This window comes from Mus musculus, chromosome 16, assembly GCF_000001635.26.
Source record: "Mus musculus strain C57BL/6J chromosome 16, GRCm38.p6 C57BL/6J".
NCBI lineage: Eukaryota > Metazoa > Chordata > Mammalia > Rodentia > Muridae > Mus > Mus musculus.
This window is the reverse complement of record NC_000082.6, coordinates 25,285,640-25,301,109: the sequence shown is the minus strand read 5'-3', so window position 1 is coordinate 25,301,109 and position 15,470 is coordinate 25,285,640. Positions and strand designations below refer to the sequence as shown.

Genomic DNA, 15,470 nt, shown 5'->3' with positions numbered 1-15,470 from the left:
TTAGAAAATGCTGAAAAATAGTCCAAACCAACTGTCCTCCGGGTAGCAGGACCGTGGTTATAGACTCTCTAAACCAGGAAGACTTTGCCCATTTCGGTTTAGCATCCCAGTTATCAGATGTCTCCAAGACTGATGACTTGATTGCTAAAAGTCTTTCCTCACTATAGGTTTAAAACTCATGATAAAGAGAATGAAATCTGTTAATCAGTTACCACATCTTCATGAGCTCTTTGGAGATAATTGAATTCATGAAAGACAGAGGGAACCCTGGAAATATATTTTTCTACAGGAATGTTTTTAAATTACCACACTCCCATGGTAAGTCCATGGTATGGCCTTTTTTTCTACTTCTCTTTACTATAGGCAATAATGTTTCATTAATAATTAATTTCCAACAGAAAATAAAATCTACCCAAAGTTAATGTAGGTAGAATATTATACAGCAATTATAATGAACAGTATACAAATTATCGGAAGGACCTCACTATACTTTTATTTTTATTCAAGCAACAAAATAGAATACAGCACATAGCATAGCCTTGGGTTTATAAAGGTAAAATACAAACACGTAGGGAACACACTTACTACCACATTCATCAAAGTGATGATGCTAGTCTTCTCTGGGTTGTGGGAGGATAGACTTTTTCTTCTTTATTATATTTTCTAATTTTCTACAAAGAGAATTACATAAAGAATATCTAAGGAGAAAAAGTATTATGCTCATAAAAGTATTGAGGATAGAAAATGCTGTTCTTTGAGCACCCACATCCTCATCACAGACTTCCCTTTCCTCAGAACATTCCATTATGGAAAAATCTGTTTCACACAGAAAATATATCAAAATCTGATTTTTGGAAAATCTCAAAAGCATCAAAAGTCAGAAAAAGACCAAAATGAATACCAGGGAGAGATTATACATGATATTTAGAAAGTCAAATTGGTAACTTATTTTGGTGCCCTTTAATATATAAGTTCTTCCTTCAGAAAATAAAAATTAAAGGACCTTTGGAGAGATGAGGAAAGATAATGTGTTCTGGGAAAGGTTTTTTGTACAAGAAGTTATGAAATTTGTTTTCAGGCCAAGAAGCCACAAACCTGTTATGTAAATGATCTGAGCATATTGCAGAATAATACATCTTAGATAAACTTAGTGCTTCCAAGAAACCAGTCAGTCTTCTGAGAAGAAAAACTTCACTTGCAGGTAGAATGGACACCTTGACTTGGCAGAACGATTCCTGATCAAACAAAAGCCTTGTCTAGTGAAGGATATGGAAGACAAGGGAGAGGTGGGACTGACTGCTTTAGGTTTGGGAGAGAGAGCAGTTCAAGAGTGCTGACCAAGACAGTATGCACCCTGACCTGACCTAACCCTTAGGCTTAAACCCAGTCAGGCACAAACCAAGCAGAACAAAACTCTTCCATCCTTTCCTTCCATGTTACGCTAAATATCTACAACACAACCTTGAAGGCTCAGGGAAGAGGGGGCAGATTGTAAGAGCCAGAAGACCAGAATATTTCTTTCTACACAGTGTCTTCCATATATGACAGGGGATCTGCCATATCTCAACAATATAGTTCTCTAGATAAGATCTGAGCAATGGCAACATGTGACATGCATGTGTGGATGGAGGGAATTTCACTAACCTCCATCTCCAGATTAAAAGATATAAGCAATCAGTGGCTGCTGAGAGAGGAAGAGTAAGTCTTCTACAGAAATAAGCCCTATGATAGGTAATCTAATGCCAAGGGGCCAGCCTTAAACATACAAGGAAATATAAACAAATATTTGGTGTATATAATATAATTGTTTTCTACATTTTTATATATTATATAAATTATTCTCTATATAAAACATAATATTTAAATATATAAATTATAAAATATAAATATATATTTATACCAAAATGTAATATTTTCTACATTTATACATTATATAGGATATTTATATGTAATATATAAAACATTAAATATAAATATGTGGAAACTAGATAATATAAATATATATAAATTTATATATAATTAGGTATGTATGTAAATGTATATAAAGCAGTAATAATTAAAGAATAAGAGCATATGAACTTTATAGAGAATGAAAAAGACATGGGAGAAGTTAGAGGGAGAAAAATTTTGAAGTAAAACCATGTAAAAATAGTACTCATGTGCAATTCTAAAAAAATATAAAAAGGTCAGATTGTTTCTTCTAAAACACATCTTCACTGTGGTTTGTAGTATTGTTTGTATTTGTAATGAGGTGAGTTTTCCATCATCAATAGTTTTTAGTTTTCTAATGTTTCCCATTGCTTTTAATCCCTTACATCAGCTGCTGGGTGGAGTGACAAAGCCAGAGAGCTGAGCTTTCTCCATTGGAGCCTGAAAGATATCTGCACTTTTGATTTAAGCACAATGTGTGGGTTATGTGTCAAGATCCCTCACCTACGATCTGAAGACACAAATGTTAGGGGAATTAATTAAGCCAACCCTTTCACGAGATAATGGACAAGAAGCAGTGAAGACATAAATTGATTCATTTTGGGCAATCAATATTTTCTCAGGGAACAGCATGTCAGAGGTAGAGAAAGCTTCGGAATCAGATAGACCTGGGCTTGAATCCAGGCTCCACAACTTACCAGCTGCCTGAGGTCACATAACAATTAAAACCTCTCAACTTGAGTTTTCTCAACTGTGAAGTGAATCCAAAATATGCCTTAGGGAGAAGTTTAATGACTGTGTGAGCTAATGGGTCTAAAGAAAACCAGCAGAGTATTAAAATATCATTGGAGTTCAGAACATGGCTTTTTAGGTGGCAGTGTTGGAAGGGGTGTGATAGTCCAAGAAATCTAACAGCAACCATGAGCCAAGCAGGACATGAAGCTTAGTGGCAGTGGAGAAGGCTCTGGGTCAGCCCCAGCCTGGAATTCTGAGTTCAGAGAGAAGCTGATTCTCAGCTGTTGAACATCATCTTTCATTGGTTTCACAATGAGGCTACTCATCAACTACTTACTCTCAAGATTCCCTCCCACAGCCAGGTGAGGGATCTTCCCAGGCCAGAGTGGAATACCCAAATTGAGACTATCGAGAAAACTTAAAGTCATTTACAAAGGTGACCAAATAAAAAGAATGAGACTGGGAGTGCCGTAATATATTTACTTTAATCATCTCTATCCCATGATATCAGAACTTTCTGATTTGGGTTTTTTGGTTCAGATAAACTTGTAAGTATTTGGAGCAGGAATAGGAAATATAGTATCATAGCAGTTACCCATATTCTACCCTTCTTTTTCAAGAGCAAAAGCATTGCATGATGGAAACTTCCTATCTCGTTCATTATATAGCCAATGAAAGCAACACTTTGGAAACAGTCTCTGTGGGGTACTGTTCCAGATAAAACACCTTTCCTGTTCCACCAGCCTCAACATGGTGGGTCACTGCTGATTCTGTAGCCTCTGTAATAGGCCAACCATGGTTTCTGGGACTCCTTTACTCAAAGAAAGCTGCCATTTAGGGTTTCTCTCCCACAGCCCAAGAATGTGATCATTGTTCCTTGCATAAGCTACTTAAGTTGAATAATGAATCAAAAACGGATTCCATTGCATGCAATATGGAACCTCGTGGGAGAATAAGTAGCAATACTAGATTAAAGAGGTTTTAAAGTCTCAGCACTCAGGAGGCAGAGGCAGGCAGATCTCTGTAGTTTGAGGCCGGCCTGGTCCAGGCCAGCCAGTATCCTGGACCTCAAAACCAAGGTACACAGAGAAACCCTGTCCTGTCTCAAAAGACCAACAAAAAATAAAAACAAGAATAAAAATAAAGGCACTATCATATAATACTGTGTAGATACAGCCACAGTAGTAATCATATCTCCGAAGAAAATTAAACATGAACAAAAAGTCACAGAATCATATTACATGAAAAACTATAGTCAAAGGCTACTTGTACTCTGTGGTTTCATTTTAAAACTCCGAAGTGTATAAAATAATGAAATATGAAAGGTTTTGCATTAATACATTGAATGATCAAGTTGAAGATGGAGCTTTGAAATAAAAGAAAGAAAAGAAGGCTCCCAAAGAGGAGCACCCTACAAGCACCACGCTTCCTTCCAAGAAACCCTTCTCTACCCACTAGCTGGGCTCTCCGGCATTCCTCTCTGAAGGAAGCAAAACTCCTCTGAGTCAGAAAGCATCCTCTGGGCTCTCATCCTTCACACCCACTGCCGACAGCAAAAGCCCTTAAAGGAATAGCTGCTTCACTGAGTGTGCTCATGGCGGATTTCATTTGTTCTAGAGCAGAAGACGGAAAAGAGGGTAAGGGGACTCAGAATTGAGCCCCTGACACTGCTAGCTAACTTAATTGAGTAGATGCTGACTTTACTAATGAGAACTGAGAAGTCTGGGAGCCACTGCACAAGGGCTCCTCATCCACACAGGCTGAGCTTAACACTAGTGTGGATTCACATTCCTCACCATGCCGTACAACCGCAAAAAAAAACCTGTCCTTGCACTGGGCCCCTTCTTAGAATTGGGAACAAAACACCCATGGAAGGAGTTACAGAGACAAAGTTTGGAGCTGTGACAAAAGGATGGACCATCTAGAGACTGCCATATCCAGGGATCCACCCCATAATCAGCTTCCAAACGCTGACACCATTGCATACACTAGCAAGATTTTGCTGAAAGGACCCAGATATAGCTGTCTCTTGTGAGGCTATGCCGGGGCCTAGCAAACACAGAAGTGGAAGCTCACAGTCAGCTATTGGATGGATCACAGGGCTCCCAATGGAGGAGCTAGAGAAAGTACCCAAGGAGCTGAAGGGATCTGCAACCCTATAGGTGGAACAACATTATGAACTAACCAGTACCCCGGAGCTCTTGACTCTAGCTGCATATGTATCAAAAGATGGCCTAGTAGGCCATCACTGGAAAGAGAGGCCCATTGGACACACAAACTTTATATGCCCCAGTACAGGGGAACGCCAGGGCCAAAAAAATGGGAATGGGTGGGTAGGGAAGTGGGGGGGGGGAGGGTATAGGGGACTTTTGGGATAGCATTGGAAATGTAATTGAGGAAAATACGTAATAAAAAAAAAAAAAAAAAAAGAAAGAAAGAAAGAAAGAAACCTGTCCTTGAACTCACAGTGCAGAAGTACACAAGTCAATGATTTTGATGTAAGCCTCGGATTTTTTCAACAGTTACCTTTTCGCAATTTTTTTTTTCTACTTTGAACGTAGAGAGCCAGTTTAACTCTTGCGTTCCACCGCCCTTTTTACATTTGTAGGAGGAAATCAATACTGACCGAGGCAGTACTGTGATTCAGCTCATCTTAGCCCTGTGGCCCTGGCCCTATCGTTCGTTATCTGCACTTACAGATTAGAGAGCAAAATCTTAGAAGTTTTCCGGGGTCACTCAGAGTGTGTGTCGCAGAGTTTTAAACTGACCAAAGGTCTCTCTGCCCCATTCCTTTATTTTCCCACAGAAGTTACTGTATCACTTAATGAATAAAGAGTAAGTTCTTTATGCCTTGGTGAGAAGGTACGTTTTCTCTCTCTCTCTCTCTCTCTCTCTCTCTCTCTCTCTCTCTCTCTCTTCCTCTCTCTCCCTCTCTCCCTCTCTCCCTTTCTCCTTCTCCCTCTCTAAGTGATGTAATCGTTGTGCTATTAGTATTTTAGATAATTGTAATTATATCATGATGTATACATATGTCAAAACATGAGCTGCATGCCATGACCAATAATATATGCTATTTTTATTGTATTATTCCAATAAAGATGGAAGCAAATAAATAAATTCTAATAATACTGTGCTAGTACTTATAGGATCCCATTCTACAGCCATACATTGTTATTTAACTAATCCTCCATAATTAGTTTTTAATTCCATCCCCCTATTGTTTGATTATATGACTATGTGCTAAATATCTCTATAGTTGGAACTCATATGCCTCAATTTATTACTCAATATTAATTCCTAGTCATGGAAATTGTGAGTCAAGATACATAGATTTTAGTGTTTGATTATTTGTGACCAAATTGCATTTCTTGAAATGCTTTACCAATTAAGATTTTAAAATTTATTTATTTTAGTTTTAGGTTTTTTTTCACTTTTCTGAAATATAATTTAATTACATCTCTCCCTTCTCTTTCTTGCCTCCAAACCTTACCATATATATATTTTAAATATTTATTATTAGTTATGTGTGCATGTATGTGGCTGGGTACACTGAAGTCAGCATTGAATGTGCTGAAGCTGGAGTTATAAGTGGTGTGCTGCCCAGTACATGTGTTGGGAACCAAACTTGGGTCCTCTGCAAAAGCAGTGTTAACTGCTAAGCTTTCTCTCCATCCTTAATTTTTTAAAAACTTTTATTCTTTACCTTCATTTTATCCTGACCAAAGATTCCCCTACCTCTCCTCCCTGCTAGATCCACTCCTCCTCTATTTTCCTTCAATAAAAAAAGAGCAGGCCTCCCAGGGATATTGTTCAAATATAATTTAAATTTAAATAGAATACACAATGGTCTGCTTTATGACTATCTGCAGAGGGGTTTTCAGTTTTCAACATATTAATTAGTCATTTAAAAATGTTTGCCCAACATTTGTTTTAATATTCAGTTCTTGGCCAGGTACTAAGTATCTTTAATCTCAACACTTCAGAGTCAGAGGCAGACAGATCTTTGTAAGTTCATGGTCACCCTGGTCTACAGAGGTCTCTGGTTAGCCAAGGCTACATAGTGATCCCCTGTCTCAAAATAATATAAACCAACAACAACAATAGCAATAGACAGAACTTCCTTTTTATGTTGTGAGATTGAAAGGCTGAGGTACATAGTTTTGTATAGACATTTTTCTCATTAATAGGTTCATCTTTTCTTACTGACAAGGTAAGTTCTTCTACTAAGTGTACTCACAAATAAATGTTCATGATGTCAGCAACTTTTAATAATCAGAGCCATACAATTCTGAGTTAAAAGCATGGGTAATAATGATGTCAGATTTTCAAAGTATACACATAAATTATTCAAATTTATGCTTCTCCAACTCAAGAGGAAAATGAATTGCACTAGTTGGTTTCTGAAGCTTTAGACTTGATTTGCCTAATTAATTAATTCTGCATACAAGACTGTCTTGAATTTAGGTACTTTACCCTTTTTTTCTCCGTCTGACATAAATTAAATGACCTAGTGCTACTCTACATGATATAAAAGAACACCTCATTTATTTAATTAATTAGAGCACATTTGGTGTAACAGTGCTCTTGGCTAAGCCCCACGCTAGAAACAGAAGTGGCAGTTAGGAAGATCTATACAGAGAGTTTCTGCCATTGAGAAGTATATTGCTGAAGAATTGGGTCTTTGTCAATATGGATAGATGGATCCAATAGAAGATGGATCATTGCACAATGGCTAAGTTAAGACAGTAGACATCTAGAAAATGTGTATCAAGAGCATTCTAGATGTTCTATAGAAGTCATACTGCCTTGTGCTACTTATGAATATAGGCACATCAGTAAGAAGATACCTAAGGCTGAAGGCCAATATGATGGCTTCTACCGAGAGATTTCTATTAGGAGCCGTCAGTGATAGGAGAAGAAAGCCACCCAATTGGAGGAATGGCAAGGGGAACACAAAGCTTCCTATTCTGGAGCTGAAGAACTGTGTCAAAATAATGTGCATGTAAATGTAGTCCTTATGAAGAACAGCATTATCCCAACTGAGAGTCCTGTAGACCAGAAGACCAAGGAGGACATGTTTGGAGCTGTGTGTACCAAGACCAGTGAGTATGTGTGGCATTTAAGTAGATAGCATGTGAATGTACCAAGATGTTGGTAGGAGAGACCAGTGCTCTTTTAGAGGAAGGAAAAGGAGGCAGGCTGCTCATGAGCATCAGTATCTGAAACTTGATTCCTACATGCCAGCATTAAGTAGTCAACTTGAAGCCTTGATCGATAGATACTAGTTGGAAGAACTTTCACTGTTGTACATGCTAAGTCTTAGTTCCTTTCCAGGCCTCCAAATTCCCCACACTGAGTGCAAAAGTGCACTGAGTTCAGGAGAAACCACCGAGAAGTATGAGTTCCCTGAGAGAAAAGACTCTCTAACTGTAGTAGCTGGGTGACATTTCTAGAGAGTTCTAAAAGTTTAAATGCTTTCTAAACTCACATGGGTAGACTCTTCTCTGTGAGAACCTTAAACTCAAGTTTTCAGGACTCAGCCTTAAATCCCATCTGCTATTGGTATTGAGCAGATGACTTTAAGCTCCTGAGCCTGATTTTCTGTAACTGAAAGAATTATATGATGGTAATCTCATCTCAGCTGCTCCACATGGTTTATAAAATATTAAATACGATGCTGTTATCTATGTGCACTGATCACATTTTAATCCCCATGAAAGTATATTTCTAGCATCTTTCTCTCACCTTTAAAAAAAGGAGGCCCCCACTTCCTTTTCGGCTAGTACAAATTTTCCCCATTTCACAGAATCTCTTATGGATGAATAGATGAATATCTACAGCCATCATTTTCAAAACCTCTATGTTTTCTCATGAACTTCCCACACTAAAGGCTGCTCTGTCCAGTTCTCACTCGTATCTGATTCCACCCCTGAGTAGCATCCTACCTGCTTGTCTACATTTGTCCCAGACTCAGGCCACTCTGGATGGTGTTCCTCTAGCTCTTCCCGTGTTGTTTTGGAACCAAAGGGAGCAGGGAGCAGAAGGTGTGCTAAGCGTGGTCTGGACTAGAATGAAGGTGAGAAAATAATACTCTGTCCACACAAAGTACAGGGGAAATAATATATCTGTGTTAGGATCGGAAGGAGATCATCAATGATTCTAGTGATCAAATCCTCTTCTGAGCTGGTGGAGGCCCCCTGCCAAACCTCTTCCTGTTTGGTATGCCACTGGGTCTGTGCCTCCTTCCATGTCGGTAACTCAAAGAAATTGCAGCATCCCAGAAGGCAGCTGGAAACTGCTTATGTTTATTCTATATACTAACATATTTAGTAATTTTAAATTATATATGTGTGTGTGTTCAGATGTACATATATAAGTATATATAATACAGATATGTACGTACACTTGTATATGTGTGTATATATGCAGATAGATAGATGATGATGAAGATAGATAGATAGATAGATAGATAGATAGATAGATAGATAGATACATGAGTGCATGCATACATACATACATACATACATACATACATACATGTGAAAATATCTTCACTGAATTCTAGATGATTGACAACTCAAATTCTAAAACTTTATGTGTTCCAAAGAAAGCCCCTAATATTTGTTCTGAAATCTGTTCCTCGCATGGCCAACCCCTCTTGAGACAAAGCCACTCCTTTCTACCTGTCACTCAAGACAGTCACAGGGTCCTCTTTACCTTTTCCCCACACCATTGCTTTCCACTCAGTTAACCAGACACAAGAATCCCAACACTCTGAAAACCGACATCGTAAGATGCTTGTCCATAAGGACACTCCATTCACTCTCACACTTCTGTTAGTCCTACCCCCAATCTACCTGACACTTTGTGCCACTCATACATTCTCCCTTTTGACACTTAGCATTTTTCTTCAGTCTTCCCTCCTTGAAAGCAGAAGAACTGCTCACAGGGTTAGAGAAGATGAAATGTTCTTCACAAAATACCCAATATCCAATAAATGGCTTTTACCAAGTGAAATCATAGCATTTTTTTTAATTAGGAATTTTCCTTGTTTACATTTTCAATGCTATCCCAAAGGTCCCCCATACCCACCCCCCCCCAATCCCCTACCCACCCACTCCCCCTTTTTGGCCCTGGCGTTCCCCTGTACTGGGGCATATAAAGTTTGCAAGTCCAATGGGCCTCTCTTTGCAGTGATGGCCGACTAGGCCATCTTTTGATACATATGCAGCTAAAGACAAGAGCTCCTGGGTACTGGTTAGTTCATATTGTTGTTCCACCTATAGGGTTGCAGTTCCCTTTAGCTCCTTGGGTAATTTCTCTAGCTCCTCCATTGGGGGCCGTGTGACCCATCCAATAGCTGACTGTGATCATCCACTTCTGTGTTTGCTAGGCCCCGGCATAGTCTCACAAGAGAGAGCTATATCTGGGTCCTTTCAGCAAAATCTTGCTAGTGTATGCAATGGTGTCAGCATTTGGAAGCTGATTATGGGATGGATCTCTGCATATGGCAATCATTAGATGGTCCATCCTTTTGTCACAGCTCCAAATTTTGTCTCTGTAACTCCTTCCAAGGGTGTTTTGTTCCCATTTCTAAGAAAGGGTAAATCATAGCATTTTTACCTAAGCAGTTGCTCAAAACTAGCTCTGATTATTAAAATTTGCTGACATCATGAATGGACCTTGTTCAAATACTTCCTTTTATCTAGGTCAGAGCGCCCACTGACCTATTTTAAAGTAGACATTTACAGCATATGCACATACAATCACACACCAATGCATGATAAAACGAGAAGCCCTGGCCTGTTGCCCACTTGCTGCAGTCAGTGCAGCTAAGATTCGGCCACCGTCATTCCACCCACCAGGACAGCTTCACACCACATACCTGCACTCACGCTTCTCACCAACCTTTTATTAAGGAAGAATGAGAAGAGGGCTCGTCGAAGAACCTGTTCTAACTGCTTCTTGAAGTTACTGCCTCCCAGACAGGAGGGCAATTTAGTAACACTCACTCTCCAGATCACACTCGATAAAGAGTTCAGAGGAACCTGTGCAACACCACTTTTCTGACTTCCAGATAATCCAGAATAATGCTAGGGGCTGATTAAGAACTTTATCGACACCTTAAAAACCACTTATAAGAGTTTTTCAAAGCCTGGAAGACATCTTCATCTGTATTTCTAAGAAGGGTATATTTACCTCTTTGTCTTCCTTACTTAGACCTGGCTACTATATTTAGAAACACTGGGTCATGAATGGCTTTTACGTGTTAATTTCCCTCGAACCCTTAAAACAGATTTAAGGTACACTTGAGCAGGTGTTCTGTCTCAGCCAAACTGTGGGTTTCGATAACGAGGAGCCTGGCTCGATGCCTGGTTGAGGGTGACAATGTTCACTTAACTCACTATGTCTGCACATGATCTAGTGTTCTTAGCCAGCAATCTGGGGCAGACTGAGATTTCCAGCCAGGTTCTAAATCAACTCACTGGCCCCATCGGAAGCCACAGTGAGCTCCATCTATTTTTCGAAGGCACTTCAGGCTACCTTCAATTGCACCTTTGTTCACTGTCTTTTCTTACTGGAAACTCTCTTATCTGTATCTGTCTAAAGCTCATGTCAAATGTGTCTTCTTTTCCCTCAGGAGAATCTCTGGTGGCAGCCCACTCACGTGTCATGAATCTCTCCTTACGCCGTGGAAGCTTTGCCTTTGTGTCCTTTTTGAGCTATGCATTGTTTGTTTCTCTGTGTCCGTGGCTTTTGTTGTTTGCTTGCCTTTTCCCCTCCTGTACACATTTTCAACAATGGATGAAAGTCCCTTTAGGGAAAGCTCACATCCACTTTAAATATTCAGCGTTAGAATTATATGTACCCAAAGCAACCAAGAGGTAATTAATACATTAATAACCATATGATAAAATGTATTATTGGCGTACTTTTCCATAATCCTAGCAATTTTTGTTACTTCCTCTGAACTGTAGTACATATAATCCTTTTCCTTAATGCTATGCAATTGATCTTTTGAGTAAAGGATGTTGGTCTGCTATTGCCAGCTGTCTTTTCTGTCTATTTGTGGTTACACAGTCATAGAGACTATGCCAAAGCTCTATCATCCTGAATAATGCTGCAGCTTTGGTATTACTGAGTCTTGATATCTAGCTCAAGAAAACAGCCTACATAGGTACCCTACCCAGTGGGCTATACTACTGGGTCATCATCACATCTTCTACCTCCTTTTTACACAGAAGCCTGGGCCAAGGAATTTGCTTCCCTTCTCTCTGAAGATCACTTTACAGTGATCTGTGGGCTGGCCGGCCCATCAGATACCTCCAGCACTCCTTTGAAAGTGAGTGATTTAAGAGACTCTGATCCTTAAGAGGTTGGATGAGATCAGATGAGACACACATGGAGGCTTCAGTGAGGAAGGATAGGAGCTGTGCAGCTCTGAGGAGTTCGTGTTCTGCCTATAGGGGACAGATACCTCACAGATCCACTGGTACACTTCCCATATAAGAATGTGGATCCAGCATTGTCAAACCTCCTAACCATTTTGAATAATTAAATATTTGCCTGTGTTTCATTAAACACTCCCATTAAATACTTGCATTGATTTTAACACTGAAGAAAAATCAAAAGACATCTGCATGCTGGATTCACCTGTATATGCTGAACTAAAACCTTTAGATTAATCAAACTCTTAGACTTGAACCTGCCATTAGGTCCTAGTGAGTAAAATCCAATTATTTTTAAGACTTGAGGCTATTATCTGGGTGATACCTTAGAAATATCCATGTTGTCTGAAAATAGGGACAGCATCACTTCTTGCCTATCTTCCTACCCCACATCTAAAGAATATTCCAAAAAAATTAGCTTAATTGTACAAGAGCCAAATGTTGCTTCTCGTATAAATGCCCCTATTCTACATAGCACAATGGCATTTCTACTAGGTGATAAGCAGAGTACAAAGTATCTAAAGTATATAATGGGAGGAATCTTATAGAATGACATCATCGCCATGCTGAACCAGCCAGCTGCTGCTTTGAGATCCTCAGCATCATTCTCTACATGCTATGCCAGCAAAGGCATAAAAGACCTGCCTTTGACTTAATAGTTCTCATGATGACCAGTGGCATAACACCCCAACATCATGTTATCAATCTGGGAATAAAGTTTCTCTATTTTGTAGAAGGCAAGTGGTTATTTTCTTCAGGGCTGAACTTGATCTTTACCATGATCCTGCAGGAATGAATATTGGTCAGTTTCAAAATAAACTCACAGATTCAGGGCTGGGGGTGGCATATGCTTCTCTGACTCAGACGAATCTACACCTTTGAGAATGAATGGAGAAATGATAACTAAGTTACCATCATAAAAAATAAACCTCGTGCTCACTCTCTGAGGCTAAGACTTTCTTAAAACAGAGGTATGATGAGAGTTTCTGTAAGACAAGGAATCGCAGGGGTCACTGTGACAGGATTTGGGGCACCTCAGCACCATGAGAACGAAAGCTATCATTTTCCCCAGGACTTCATGACACATGCCTTGAAGATGCTTCTATGACATTAATAGATGGCCAATCAGCCTCAGGTTCCAGTTTTCTTCCCCAGAGACCCAGCACACACAGAAAGTCAGAAAGTGCTACAACTCAGTCATCTCATGTGTGCATATAGCTTTTCAATTTACAAGTTCTTCCTTCTCATCCATCCTTTTACTTGCTGTCTAAAAACAGTTGTATGTGAAGATATATATATATATATATATCTGTACAAATATCTTTTAATTCAACTTTTAAAAATAGGGCCAGACATGATGCTCCACACAACTTTAATCCCTGTACAAGGGAGGCAGAGGCAGGGGGATCTCTGAGTTCAAGACCAGCCTGGTCTGCAGAGAGAGTTCCTAGATGGCCAGGACTCCACAGAGAAATTTTATCTTGGAAAAAAAGCCTTCATGATAATTAAAAACAATCACCCTTTGCTTATCATTAAGTTTTCAGGAAGATCCTCAACTCTCTTGACTTCTTACATGACAAGATCACCTTAGGTGGTAAAGAATAGGAGCAAGAAGTGACAGCCAGATTTCATCTTGTTCTTAACCAATGGTTCATACATGAATTCATCCCCTCAACTGATGAGGCCTCAGTTTCCTGAGCCACAGAGAGGAGAAAACTATGGCACTTCTACAAAGCTCACAAAGAAGTTATGATTTTAAAAAATAAAATCAATGTAGAGATGAGTACGGCAACTGACCATATAGCCCAAAAACTTTCAGTCTGTGAACCTTGAACAGTAAGGCTGGAGGAATTTCATATGAAAGACCATGAACCTAGATCAACATACCATGGAGCTGGAAAGCCAGTTTAGGAACAGGATCATTCAGCATATGGAAGAACACGGAATGACCAGAAACGTGCTTTGTGGTCTTACCTGGAAGGCAGTAGTGGGTCCTCAAGGCTTTTCTTTTTCTTCCCAGACAAAGGGAGGTAGACCACAAACAGTGGCTACTGTAGCTGTCTCAGAGGAGGCTGGGCAGGAGAATAGCCTGGAGCTGTCACCCACTGATACCCAGCCGCACTTCTGTAGCTGAGCTGAGAGGTAACCGCTCCCTCTCAAAGGGGCAAAATTGAGTGAGAATGTTTACAGGGTGGAACTCAGGTATCAGAGGCAAGGAACTAGGTTTGTGGGTGGAGCCTTTCTGGTTCTGCAACAACACACCTAGCTAGTCTCTCTCAAGAAAGTCTGTACTTTTCTGCCAACTTCCTCTCTGACTGAAATTTGACCAAGGTGAGAAGGAGCAGTTTCGCTCTTCATGTGCTCTGAATAGTTAAAATCAAAGCGGACTTTGAAGACCAGGATTAATATTAATTACCATATAATCCACTGACTACTTATGAGAGCCCTGTAACATCTATGTAAGAAATATAGAAGGCGCATGTGGCAGTTTGTCTCTGAAAATGAGCACATATGCACACAAAATCTCTCATTCTCCCCTCCCATTAACTTGTCATATGTGTTTCTATAGATAGTGACGTCAATGGCCACATTCTATTCTCCCATGCCCTTCCCACAATGCTTAGCAGGTCATGAGAAAGTACTACACATTGAATGAATGGTGATATCTATTTGATGAGTCTTGATTTCTCATTTAATGGATTCTCAGCTATGTTCTTGCCTTTCTGAATTTTTGTTGTTATTGTTTGTTTTCTGGCTTTTTAAAGCAATCACTTGTGACCATCATCCTTCCTTCAGAGATGTAGATAGAATTGGAAATGCGTCCTAGTGTGAAGTTAGAAGCCCCTGCACAGCAACAATGCTGAAAAACGAGATGAAAACCCATTGAGCACATTTGAAAACCTAAATAAGGGGCCTTACTTGGAGAACTGGTATGAAACTAAGCATGGTTGGCCTGAGGAAGTGAACTGCTGGAGACAGAACAGAGAACAATGTGGTATGTGCATAGGACAGATTTTCAATTTCCATCATAAATTTTCTGTCACATTCATCAGACTAATAAAGCCATGTTATGTTTATTTTATGGCTGGAGAAGCAAGGGTAAAGTGGAGAAGAATTCTGATTGGGTTCCACTCTTTCAAGAGAAATAGTAACATTTGTCACTCAAAAACAGTCTATATACAGCCCTGAGCATACTAGGGCCTTGGAGAGATTTCTTAGTATATCAGATACAAAGTTCACTCATCTATGGCCTCCTGGGTCCCAATGAGTAGATAGTCCTTTTGTGTCCTTTGTAACATCAAGGAATGACAATGTTCTTGACATTTAGTCATCACTGTCACTAAGCATTAATACATT

At 39.5% G+C, this 15,470-nt stretch overlaps 1 protein-coding gene across 2 annotated transcripts in view; it reads right to left on the bottom strand.

The window, feature by feature from the left end:
• Positions 1–14,293, bottom strand: part of Tprg (transformation related protein 63 regulated) — a 136,772-nt gene extending 122,479 nt beyond the window's left edge. Inside the window, exons 1-2 of one of the 2 annotated variants that reach the window (XM_006522581.2) lie at positions 14,088–14,288; positions 12,938–12,989 (exon numbers count right to left, since the gene is read on the bottom strand). The gene's annotated coding sequence lies outside the window, so the exon portion shown is untranslated. Of the gene's footprint in view, positions 1–12,937; positions 12,990–14,087 lie in introns of both variants that reach the window. The other variant, NM_175165.3, reaches the window with a different exon arrangement.
• Positions 14,294–15,470: the final 1,177 nt, after the last annotated feature.